The sequence below is a fragment of the Kogia breviceps genome, chromosome 11 (assembly GCF_026419965.1).
Source record: "Kogia breviceps isolate mKogBre1 chromosome 11, mKogBre1 haplotype 1, whole genome shotgun sequence".
Taxonomy (NCBI): Eukaryota; Metazoa; Chordata; class Mammalia; order Artiodactyla; family Physeteridae; genus Kogia; species Kogia breviceps.
The window spans coordinates 15538581-15549579 of record NC_081320.1 but is presented as its reverse complement, the minus strand read 5'-3'; the positions used below and the strand labels follow the sequence as shown (position 1 = coordinate 15549579).

Here is a 10999-nt window from a genome sequence, read left to right as displayed (position 1 = left end):
TGATCTGGAGTCACAGGGGACAAAGACAGTCTGAATTCCTGGTTATCAGGTACATCAAATCATAGATATGAAGTACCAGCTTATATAGCATGCTTATATAGTGACCTAAGAAATGGACCTCAGAGTTTGCCCCTGGGAAAGGTGAATTGCCCCAAAGGTGGGCTCACTCTTAACCTGTGGGGAGAAGAGACACTGCTTTCCATTTACACCAGCAGCCTGAATGTCTTCTCACACCCTACCTCTTCCCTGCCTTGGTGACCCTGTAATGGATGTGGTTTCTAATAGGTATAAGGCCTTAGGTAACTGTTATTTTGATTGAACTATAAACCTACCCACTTGTGAGAAAGAAATAGTCAGGCTTTCAAATTTGTGGAGAGAAAAGAACATAGGGAAGACCAGTTTAGTTTAAATAATTTCGAGATCCCAGTGAGAAGATTATCCTCCTAAATATTTAAGACCCTAAAGGAGCGAATCATTCCCAGTTGTTCAATGTTTTCTCTCTGGGAAAATTGCAACCAGGATAATTGCTGACTCATCTGAGGTTCTGTTTGAAGCCCTTTGATTCTCAGAACGTGGAGTCTGGGCACTGTCACAGGATTGGCCAGGATTCTTGCCTATACAGAGACAAATCTCTTGTCTGGAGATAACTGTGCTTCCTGTGACATGTAGCATTCTAGTATGTAAAGTGTGTGTGGGTATCTAGCAGACCTTCTGAATGAGATCTGGAAAAATATCAAATGCAGCACAATTATTAATTGGTTAATTAAAATATATTCAGGGAAATTTGTATTATGCCAAATGTAGTGAGATAGAAAGAATTACAAGATATTGTCACTACTTTCGAAAGCATGCTATCGGGTCAATGAGCCAGACTGATAAATAACTTGAAATACAGGCTAATTAAGGTGATGTGTAGCCAGGACAAGTAAATCGGTATTTAATTGGATCCTGGAGTGAGATTAAGAATTAGAACAGAAGACTCTCCATGGTAGGAAGCGTTAGGGCTAAGAACTGTCCCACAACCCTCCTCCTATCCAGGGTCCTGAAACAAGGAGCATAGCCACAGAATAGCAGCCTAAGAAGAAAAAAATTAATACAGTTAAGCAAGTACCCTGCTCCCCCAAATGCAGAGTTTGGGGTCAAGTATGTCCAATACCGGTGCCAGGGTGGGCTTCCTACCTCTAAAATTAGAGACAAACAGGTCTTCAGTGCAGCCCTGGCCTCACTTCCTATTCAGCCAGAATGGAGAGTAAGGGAGTCTTGTGGCAACCACCACCAGGGGTGCTTCCTGCAAGAACACACGCTGCCCTGGCTACAAGAAATAAAAGAGAAAGCACAAAGCCAGGTTCCTGACTGTGGGCAGAGCAAAGACACCAATTAATATAATACTGCTTCTCCTCCCATGGAGGACAGTAAAGTTGTACTGGAATCAGAATTCAATAAACACTGTGAACTCACATAGTATTCAAAAATATTAAAGCGTTGGAGAATTTTTCTCCCTTGTTCCTCTGTCTACTCTCTCACCACCATTGAATCATGAAGTTCCTTATGCCAGAGAAGGAAGTTACTTAAAAGACGTCAGTAGAGACATTTGAATCTCAAAGCTGACATCCTTGCAACCGTAAACTTAAAAAAGGAAAATCTTAAAAATCTAAATCTTAAAAACCTAAAAACCTGGTAACTCAATCTCATGAAAGAGAAAAGAGTAGAATCACTAAGGCAGAAATTAACACCACAGTGGGACAGGCACCCCTTAGACAGGTAGCTTCGGCCACCTAAGATGAGAGTGTATGCCAGCCTAAGAATAATTCATGGAAGAAACTTTGAGTGATTGGAGGCTCCATCATTTTTCTAGTAGTTCTGGAGTTGAAGCTCAATGTCATTACAAGTTTTATTTGCTGCTCATATCCCTTTGATTGTACCTGTGGAGAGAATAAATAATGTAGTGGGTTTTTTTTCGTACATTCTTCATATATTCCTTTGTAGGGAGAACTCAGATTGTAAACAAAGTGAACTCCCAAAAGGAAATGGAAATAGGAGCCATTTGGCAAGGAAAATAAAGTCAGGGAAGACAAAAAAGAGAAAGACAGAGAAGAGAATAGTTGGACCCCGCTAATCATTCTAAGTTGAAACCCCAGGGAGAGGAATGATGGTGGTGGTTCTAGAAACAAGCCAGCAGGTTAGCAGTCCCCAGAGTTGGCACTCATTCCTCAATTTGTCTGGTAAAGACTGGAAAACTTTCTTGTTCTCTTGGACAGTCTCTGTGACTCATGGGCATGAGTCTGATGAGCATGACCTCATCTATTTGGTGGAATGGAAACAAGTAATGGAAGAGACTACACAGAGAGAAGGTCATAGATATTGTCCCCGGTTCCCTTAGCTCCCTGGATTAGGGATCAGGAAGTTTCTGCTTGCACGCAGTCGGTGCTTGGACAGCTGAGTTGGGAACGGCAAGCCTGCTGGGGGACCTAGCATGAGCCAGGAGCAGAGTGGCCCACATGGCTGAGACACAGAGATTGTAACGCCAGCAAGAGCTGAGCAGAGGCAAGTCAGCTAATGGGGAAGGGACACAGGCCTTGAACGTGCCAAGAGTACGGATTGCATAAGTCACCAACTAGAGTTCAGCAGCTGCTAGCAGGACACTGAGATCACTTTTCCTAGGTCAGATTTCAGGTCAAAATTGTTTCAAGCAGATGATCAATCTCCATCAGAGTCACCTGGAAGGTTATTATAATGCAGATTCCTGGGTTCCACTCTAGACCTATTTAATCAGAATCTCTAGAAATGGAGCCTAGGAGTCTGTTTAATGGTCACTCCTGGGTGATTTTCATGCACAGTAAATTTGAGATCAGCTTTCTCAATTTAGTTATTGTGTGGTCCAGTACTTTAAATATATTCTGATGCTCAAATGGGATTTGCTGGAGTGGAAAGGAGCTATGAGTATAAGTGCATAACACATATGGTTAATGTAAGTTAAAATATAGGGTTTCACCTTATTAACTTCATTGGCCACAGATGGCAAGCTTAAAACTGTCTCTTCCAGGGAGTTTCTTAATTTTTCCTCTTTCCAGTTCATTGACGTCTTCCTTCAGGCTTTGGATGTATGAATCAGTTTTTCTTAATTGTTTGAATTATTGCCACTCTAAGCCTGTGCTGTTTTCTGCTTATCCCTTCATTCATGAGGAAATGGGAAAAGTAACACTTCCTGGGTGTAGACTAAGAAAGTACCAGTAAATTAAGAATGTTGCAGCCATCAAGCCATCAGCCACCGCAGCTGCCCCCCCATGGTGCACCCTGAGGGGACTCAGGATGGGAAAGAAAAGGATACTGGCCCTAAATAGTTTAGATGCATATCAAACGAATGATTTCAATGAGCCCAGACTCTTGCATCTTCCCATACACAGAAAAGTGCTAAATTCATGCCTGATTTTCTTTAACAGTAATCTTTTGATGTTCAGACTACGTGTTTTGTTGCAAAACTCCTATATATACTTGCTCTTCCCCTCCCTCGTCAGAGCAGCCCCTCAGAGCTATCTGAGAGGCTGCCTCCCAGGCTTGAAGTCTTCAGAAAGTCCTCCAAACAAAACATAATTCTCAACTTTGGGGTTGTGCTTTTTTTTCAGTCGACATGGGTCTTAGAGGGAGGATGCTTGGTTTAGCTGTCTCCAGACTCAGAGCAAACTGAGTTGGAGTCAGTTTACTAGTTTTGTGACCCTATGCTAGTAAATTCTGAACCTGAGTTTCCTCATGCATGAAATGGAAGGAAAAAGATAACTTCTTTAGAGGATTAAAATGAGACATCTATGTTTACGTGCATGACACAGTATCTGCTTAAGAAACTCCAGCTCCTATTTTTCTCATTTTTATGAATCCAGAACAAAATTACTGTCCTGGTAGTCATCCATAATAACAAGTCAAAGAGTCTGAAACCAAGCAGAACCCTATGGGGATCCTGGGTACAACTCCTGTCTATGTCCCCCATTCCTTGTCTGTGGGAAATAGGCTTCATTCAGCCTCCTTGACCTTCCTTGAGTTCTAAAGGGCAGGTTCAGTTACTAATCAGGGAAGGGAAGGGATGCAGAGACAAGGGAGAAGCAGTCAAGAAACAATTGTACAGCCTTGGAGCAAGGTCCTGGTTTCTTCTCAAGGAATATACATAACAATATCTTTGAGTTCTTCTGCAGAATCAAGCCCCCCCCCCCAGAAGGAGGATGGCAACTTCAGGCTGAGCACAATATTCCTGGAGCCCCACCCTGTTACTTCATTACCAACCAATCAGAAGAAAGTCACATACCCTGCAGCCCTCACCCCAAATTTTGCCTATAAAAACGTTTTCCCCCATACCACTGAGGAGTTCAAGATTTTTGAGCACAAGCCACCCATTCTCCTTCCTTGGCCCTGTAATAAACATTTCTCTGCTTCAAACTCCAACATTTTGGTTTATTTGGCCTCACTGTGCATTGGGCACAGGAACTTTCTTCAATAACAAGTCCACTTGTCATTTTACAGGGGACATATTGAGTGCACAGAGTTCAGGCAGCCATCTCATCAGCATGCCCTCAGCTCCCCTCTTTTTCTGCTTACATATTTGGGAGAAGGCCATTCTCATAACCCTTATTCTCTAGTTAGCTCACCCTCCATGTATTCTAAGGGCCTCTTCCTCTGTTATCAGTTCTCCTACTTTTTTTGAAACAGGAAGGGAGCAGGGCACAACCTTTAAAAGAATGACAGGTGTTGAGGACACAACATAAACCGGTTAGAAATAACTAGGTTCAAGATGGCAGATGAGTGGATTTCCACTAGACCTTGAGCCTCAGTATACACTCACTGTAATACATCAGCTAAATGACACACCACAGGTGCCATGATAATTCCAAGGCCAACCATAAAAGTCCAAAACGTGGGCAGTGGCCCAATTCCTGGAAATCTCTGTCTCTTCCCCAAAATAGTTGGAATAATCCTCCCACACATTAGTCTAAGAAATTACCCAACCCTGTAAAAACTGACCTCTTGTCTTTTGAGATGGCCCACACCCTGTCTGTAGAGTGTGTAACTCCCTGAATAAACCTTCTTTCACTTTACTATAGCTTGCTCTTGAATTCTTTCCTGCAAGAAGTCAAGAGCCCACCCCCTTGAGACCTGGGACATGACTATTCTTTCACGCCCCATTTTCTTTCCTACAACATTTTCAAACCCTGGCTCCATCAGTATATCTGACCTGGTCCAGATGCCTCTTGTCTCCAGAAAGGATGGTTATGTTCTGACAGCTGCTATCTAGATTCAGAGATGTACTAACATTATCTCCCACAAATATAAATGCATCTTACACCTTCCATCCCCACCTTCTCACTCCTGCTTGAGGCCATAGGCAGCTTCCAGGGAAGGAATTTTTTGTTTTCTTTTATTTTGTTTCTTGATGTCTTCTTAAGTCTTCTTGATGGCAACCCCCCTTGACCCAAGACCCATCATCTCCACCCTGTCTCTAACCCCCTGGGACACCTAATGAAATGATTCACAAGGGATTTCCTCTGACACTGGGGCCAAATCCTTATCCTCTGTTTCTCTGATAAGAATAAATTAGCACCTCAGGGCTTTGCTATTTGCTCTGTTCATTTCTCTCAGGTGTGAACATTCATATTAGTTTCACATCATCTTCCATCTGGAGTACTCATAATACCCTTGTGAAACATGAGAGAAGGGGGCAGGGCACAACCTTTAGAAGAATGACACAGCGGTTTGAGGACACAACAAAAACTGGTTAGAACCAACTAGGTCCATCTTGTCAGAAGATTCGATTTCCAGTGGACCTTGAGCCTCATTATACACTCATTGTAATACATTAGCATGTTAAATGACACACCCACCAGCACCATGACAGTTCCAAGGCCAACCAAAAAGGGCCAAAAAGTGAGCAGTGGGGCTTCTCTTGTGGCGCAGTGTTTGAGAGTCCGCCTGCTGATGCAGGGTTCGTGCTGGTATGGGAGGATCCCCCATGCCGCGGAGGGGATCCATGGTCGCTGAGCCTGCGCGTCTGGAGCCTGTGCTCCTCAGCGGGAGAGCCCACAGCAGTGAGAGGTCCACGTACGGCAAAAAAAAAAAAAAAAAAAAAGTGAGCCGTGGCCCAAATCCTAGAAATCCCCGTCCCTTTTCCAAAATAGTTGAAATAATCCTCCCACTTGTTAGCCTATGAAATTACCCAGCCCATAAAGACTAACCACCCCATATTCTGGGGCCTCTCACCTTCTGAGATGGCCCACACTCTGTCAGTGGAGTGTGTTTCTCCCAAGGCCATTCTTGCCTTTTGAGACTGACCACATTCTGTCTATGGAATGTATATCTCTAAATAAATCCACTTCTTACCTATTGCTTTGTCTCGCACTGAATTCCTTCTGAGCTGAGACATAAAGAACCTGAACTTCCGTAGGTCCTGAGACCAGGTGTGTGATCTCAATAAAAAGACAGTGGATTCAAGTCCCAATCTGGGTTCGGGTTAAGTTTGAATCCTGGCCCGTGGTTTCAAGTCCCAATCTGAGTTGTACAGTTTCACTTGGAAATACCTGAAAGAAGTCAGTGGAGAAACATGGCACATTTCTGGAAACACTGATTTTATCTGAAGAGTCAGGAAATAGGGGAATATGTGAGAAAGAAGTAAAGCAATGTAGCAAGAAAAGAAATGGCATTTTAATTTAAATTTACTTGATTATATTTTGATTTATATGTCGTTCAAGACAGGCAGGAAACAAATGGCAAGATCAAATGGTGAAGCTGGGCAGTTTCATAAATGACTATTTACAGACATGTGGGAAGAATGAAGGACATGAACAAGGGACATGAATCACCCTAAGACCAGGGATCTATTCCCATCCCTAGACCTGAGGGAGCCTAGGATAATCTGTCACTGTAAGGAAGAACTGCCCAGCTAGAACTATGACATTTGGTAAAGGGATGCACTGAAATTGTAGCCCTGCAGGCAAAGAACCAAGTGAATAAGTAACCCGATCTCTCCATCCAGCTGCACTCTGGCATATCATTGCCCATTGGCCAAATCCACCCATAAGTCAGAAGGCAAGCGCAGCCTATTAATGCTATCCATAGTGGCTGGCTATGGGGGTCCAGAACAAGGAGCATGGGGGTGTCTGAATCTGGAGAAGCAAACAGAGACTATCCAGCCCAGGTAAGAAAGCAGTCATACCAATTTTTAAGCTTCAAGAATGAGACTTGAAATAAAACTTGAGCTTGAAAAAAACAACTCTGGTTCATTACTATGCTCAGAAAGAGAATCCAGGTCTGCTGTTTATTGGCGACCGGACAAAGGGTTGGAAATCAAGGCTAAAAAGAAAACGTTTTTCAGTGCTTAAACACGATGAATTATTTTAATAGCAAGAGCCCCTGCCAGAGAATTTTAGGCCTGGTGGTGTCCCAAAGTTACACATAAAGTGCCCAAAGATCTGCCTCACTGGGTCACCTATGTCCATCATCACCTGTGAAGCTCTGAGGAAGGAGACAGCTCCCAGATGTGCTGTGGTGTCTAGTTTAAAGAGTAGTTCCATCTCTTCAAAAAGGGGTCTGGGTCAGATTCACTTGGGAAACCTTAACTATTATCTTTCTGGTTTGTAGATTCATAAATCAGATCAGAATTCTAAAGGTTCTTAGAACTTCTGGAAGGGTCAAAAAATGATCTAAGATTCTGGAGCCAGACCACCTGGGTTTCAACCTAATCTCTGCTTCACTAGCTGTGTGGCCTTAATTTCTTGAAGCTTAGCTTCTCCACGCATGAATTAGAGATACTTACTGTACTTTCCTCAAAGAATCATGGTGAAAAATAAATGAGAAAATTTCTGAAATGTATCTTGGCATAACGAGTAATCAAACATGGCAGCCAGTTACAGTAGTAGCAGTAAAACTACACAATTTAGATGGGACTTGAACCCAGCCAAAACCCATATTGGGACTTGAATCCACTGTCTTTTAATTGAGATCACACACCTGGTCTCAGGACCTACTGAAGTTCAGGTTCTTTATGTCTCAGCTCAGAAAGAATTCAGTGCTAGACAAAGCAATAGGTAAGAAGTGGATTTACTTGGAGATATACATTCCATAGACAGCATGTGGTCAGTCTCAAAAGGCAAGAACGGTCTTGGGAGAAACACACTCCACTGACAGAGTGTGGGCCATCTCAGAAGGTGAGAGGCCCCAGAATATGGGGTGGTTAGTCTTTATGGGCTGGGTAATTTCATAGGCTAACAAGTGGGAGGATTATTTCAACTATTTTGGAGAAGGGATGGGGATTTCCAGGATCTGGGTCATTGCCCACTTTTTGGCCTTTTATGGTAAGTCTCAGAACTGCCATGGCGCTAGTGGGTGTGTCATTTAGCTAATGTATTACAATGCGTGTATAATGAGGTGCAAGGTCCACTGGAGGTCGTATCTCCCACCATCTTGGATCTAACCAGTCCTAACCAGTCTTTGTTGTATCCTCAACTGGTATGTCATTTTTTAAAGGCTGTGCCCTGTCCCCTTCCCTCTTGTTTCAGCAGTGTTAGTATTTTCATCATTATCGTTGCCTGTTTCATTTAATTTAACCCATAGATTTTCAAAAGAACCTGAGCAAATCGACCTCAGACTCTAGCACATGTTAAGATCATATGGAATTGGGCTATTGTGCTGAGACATGATACACAGAACATTTTGACCTAGATCTTCACTGCCATGGAAGGAAGCAGTCTCCAGAGCAGAGCTTTTCTATCCTTTATCACCTGAGAATCTTGTAAAATTCAGATTTTTATTCAGTCAGTCTAAGGTGGAACCCAAACTTCTGCATTTTTAACAAATTCTCAGGTAGTGCTTGTGCTGTGGGTCCCTTGACCCTGCTTTAAGTGGCAAAGGCTGAGATAGACTCACTCCACTTGAGGTTAGAGAAATGGCCATTTTTTACTACTCTTGTGCCTACAAAACTGAATCTCTAGCTCTGGGAATTGGAGTCCGAGGACAGTGTTTGATGTATGGATTAAAGCCCAGGGAGTAAGCCACTGGGGCAGTTTCATGAAGGAATAGGATTCCAGGTGGTAGGAGAGAGAGGCTCACAGAAAGGAGAGAAAAAGAGGTGCCCCAAAGACGAACTTTGCCCAATGTATCACCTTGCTCAAGCCAGCTTTCAATTAAAGAAAGGACCCCTCACGTTCCTAACACTCACCACACATTCCCTACACACCACCCTTCTCTATGTGATGTTCTACCACAATAGTTTTGTAAACTGTCTCCGCCTCAAAAAAGTTTAAAAAGCAGTAGAAAGCGCTCTCCGCATTATGCTGAAAATTTCACGAAGGAAGGAATGGGTGGTTTCACAGACACTGAGATCATTCCCTTCAACATTCAAAAGGTAAAGTCTACTAGCATTTTCCTTACCTCACATTGCGATGGCTTTTTCCACAAGCAGACGAAAAGGGTTGGTTTCCATGTGCACCTGGGCAGAAATATTCACCTAAGACTGACGTGATTGCAGAGCTTTACTGAGAAAAGAAGAAAATTGATGGCAAAATCATTCTTATTCTGACCAACCTATGAAACAAAGGAAACTTCATTATTTTAGAACCAGGCACCCAGGCTAATGTGTGCTTTGCTCTTTTAAACCCGGAGTCAGTGACATTCCCAAAGTGCTCTAGTAGCCACCAGTAATAAGTCCATTCCTCTGCTCCAAATGTGTCAAGTTGTCTCATGTCTGTCCCTTCAGAATCTTGTCGGTCCTGGAAGCCAACAGAATGCCATTTACACAGGCTCTCTCCAAACCACCTGCTTGAGGCCCTTCAAGATGGTGGAGGAGTAAGAGGTGGAGATCACCTTCCTCCCCACAAATACATCAGAAAAACATCCACATGTGGAATAACTCCTACAAACACCTACTGAACTCTGGCAGAGGACCTCAGACCTCCCAAAAGGCAAGAAACTCCCCACGTCGTACCTGGGTAGGGCAAAAGAAAAAAGAAAAAACAGAGACAAAGGAATACGGATGGGATCTGCACCTCTGGAAGGGAGCTGTGAAGGAGGAAAGGTTTCCACACACTAGAAGCCCCTTCACTGGTGGAGATGGGGGGGGATGGGCGGGGGGGGTGGAGAAACTTCTGAGCCACGGAGGAGAGCGCAGCAAAAGGGGTGCGGAGGGCAAAGCGGAGAGATTCACGCACAGAGGATCGGTGCCGACCAGCACTCACCAGCGCGAGAGGCTTCTCTGCTCACCCGCCGGGACTGGCGGGGACTGGGAGCTGAGACTCAGGCTTCGGAGCTTAGATCCCAGGGAGAGGACTGGGGTTGGCGGCGTGAACACAGCCTGAAGGGGGCTAGTGCGCCACAGTTAGCCGGGAGGGAGTCTGGGAAAAAGTCTGGAACTGCCTAAGGGGCAAGAGACCTTTGTTTCAAGGTGCACGAGGAGAGGGGATTCAGAGCACCGCCTAAACGAGCTTCGGAGACGGACGTGAGCCGCGGCTATCAGCGCGGACCCCAGAGACGGGCATGAAACGCTAACGCTACTGCTGCCGCCACCAAGAAGCCTGAGTGCGAGCACAGGTCACTGTCCACACCGCCCCTCCCCCCGGGAGCCTGCGCAGCTCGCTACTGCCAGGGTCCCGTGATCCAGGGACAACTTCCCCGGGAGAACGCACGGCGCGCCTCAGGTTTTTGCAACGTCACGCCGGCCTCTGCCGCCGCAGGCTCGCTCTCACCGCCCCCCCCCCCCCGCTCCCCGCCCCCAGCCTGAGTGAGCCAGAGCCCCCTAATCAGCCGCTCCTTTAACCCCCTCCTGTCTGGGTGAAGAGCAGATGCCAGAGGCGGGGCCAAATCCAAAGCTGAACCCCAGGAGCTGAGCGAACAAAGAAGAGAAAGGGAAATCTCTCCCAGCAGCCTCAGGAGCAGCGGATTAAATCTCCACAATCAACTTGATGTACCCTGCATCTGTGGCATACCTGAATAGACAGCGAACCACCTGCTTGCCTCTTTCTTCAAGGCC

The 10999-nt window shown here is 44.9% G+C and overlaps 1 long non-coding RNA gene across 1 annotated transcript; it reads right to left on the bottom strand.

The window, feature by feature from the left end:
• Positions 1-920: 920 nt before the first annotated feature.
• On the bottom strand, positions 921-10544 carry LOC136792131 (uncharacterized). Its single transcript, XR_010835388.1, has 4 exons — positions 10209-10544; positions 9406-9558; positions 5865-6557; positions 921-1922 (listed from the first exon to the last, which is right to left on the bottom strand). It is a non-coding gene; the product is annotated as an uncharacterized lncRNA (long non-coding RNA).
• Between the last annotated feature and the right edge of the window lie 455 nt (positions 10545-10999).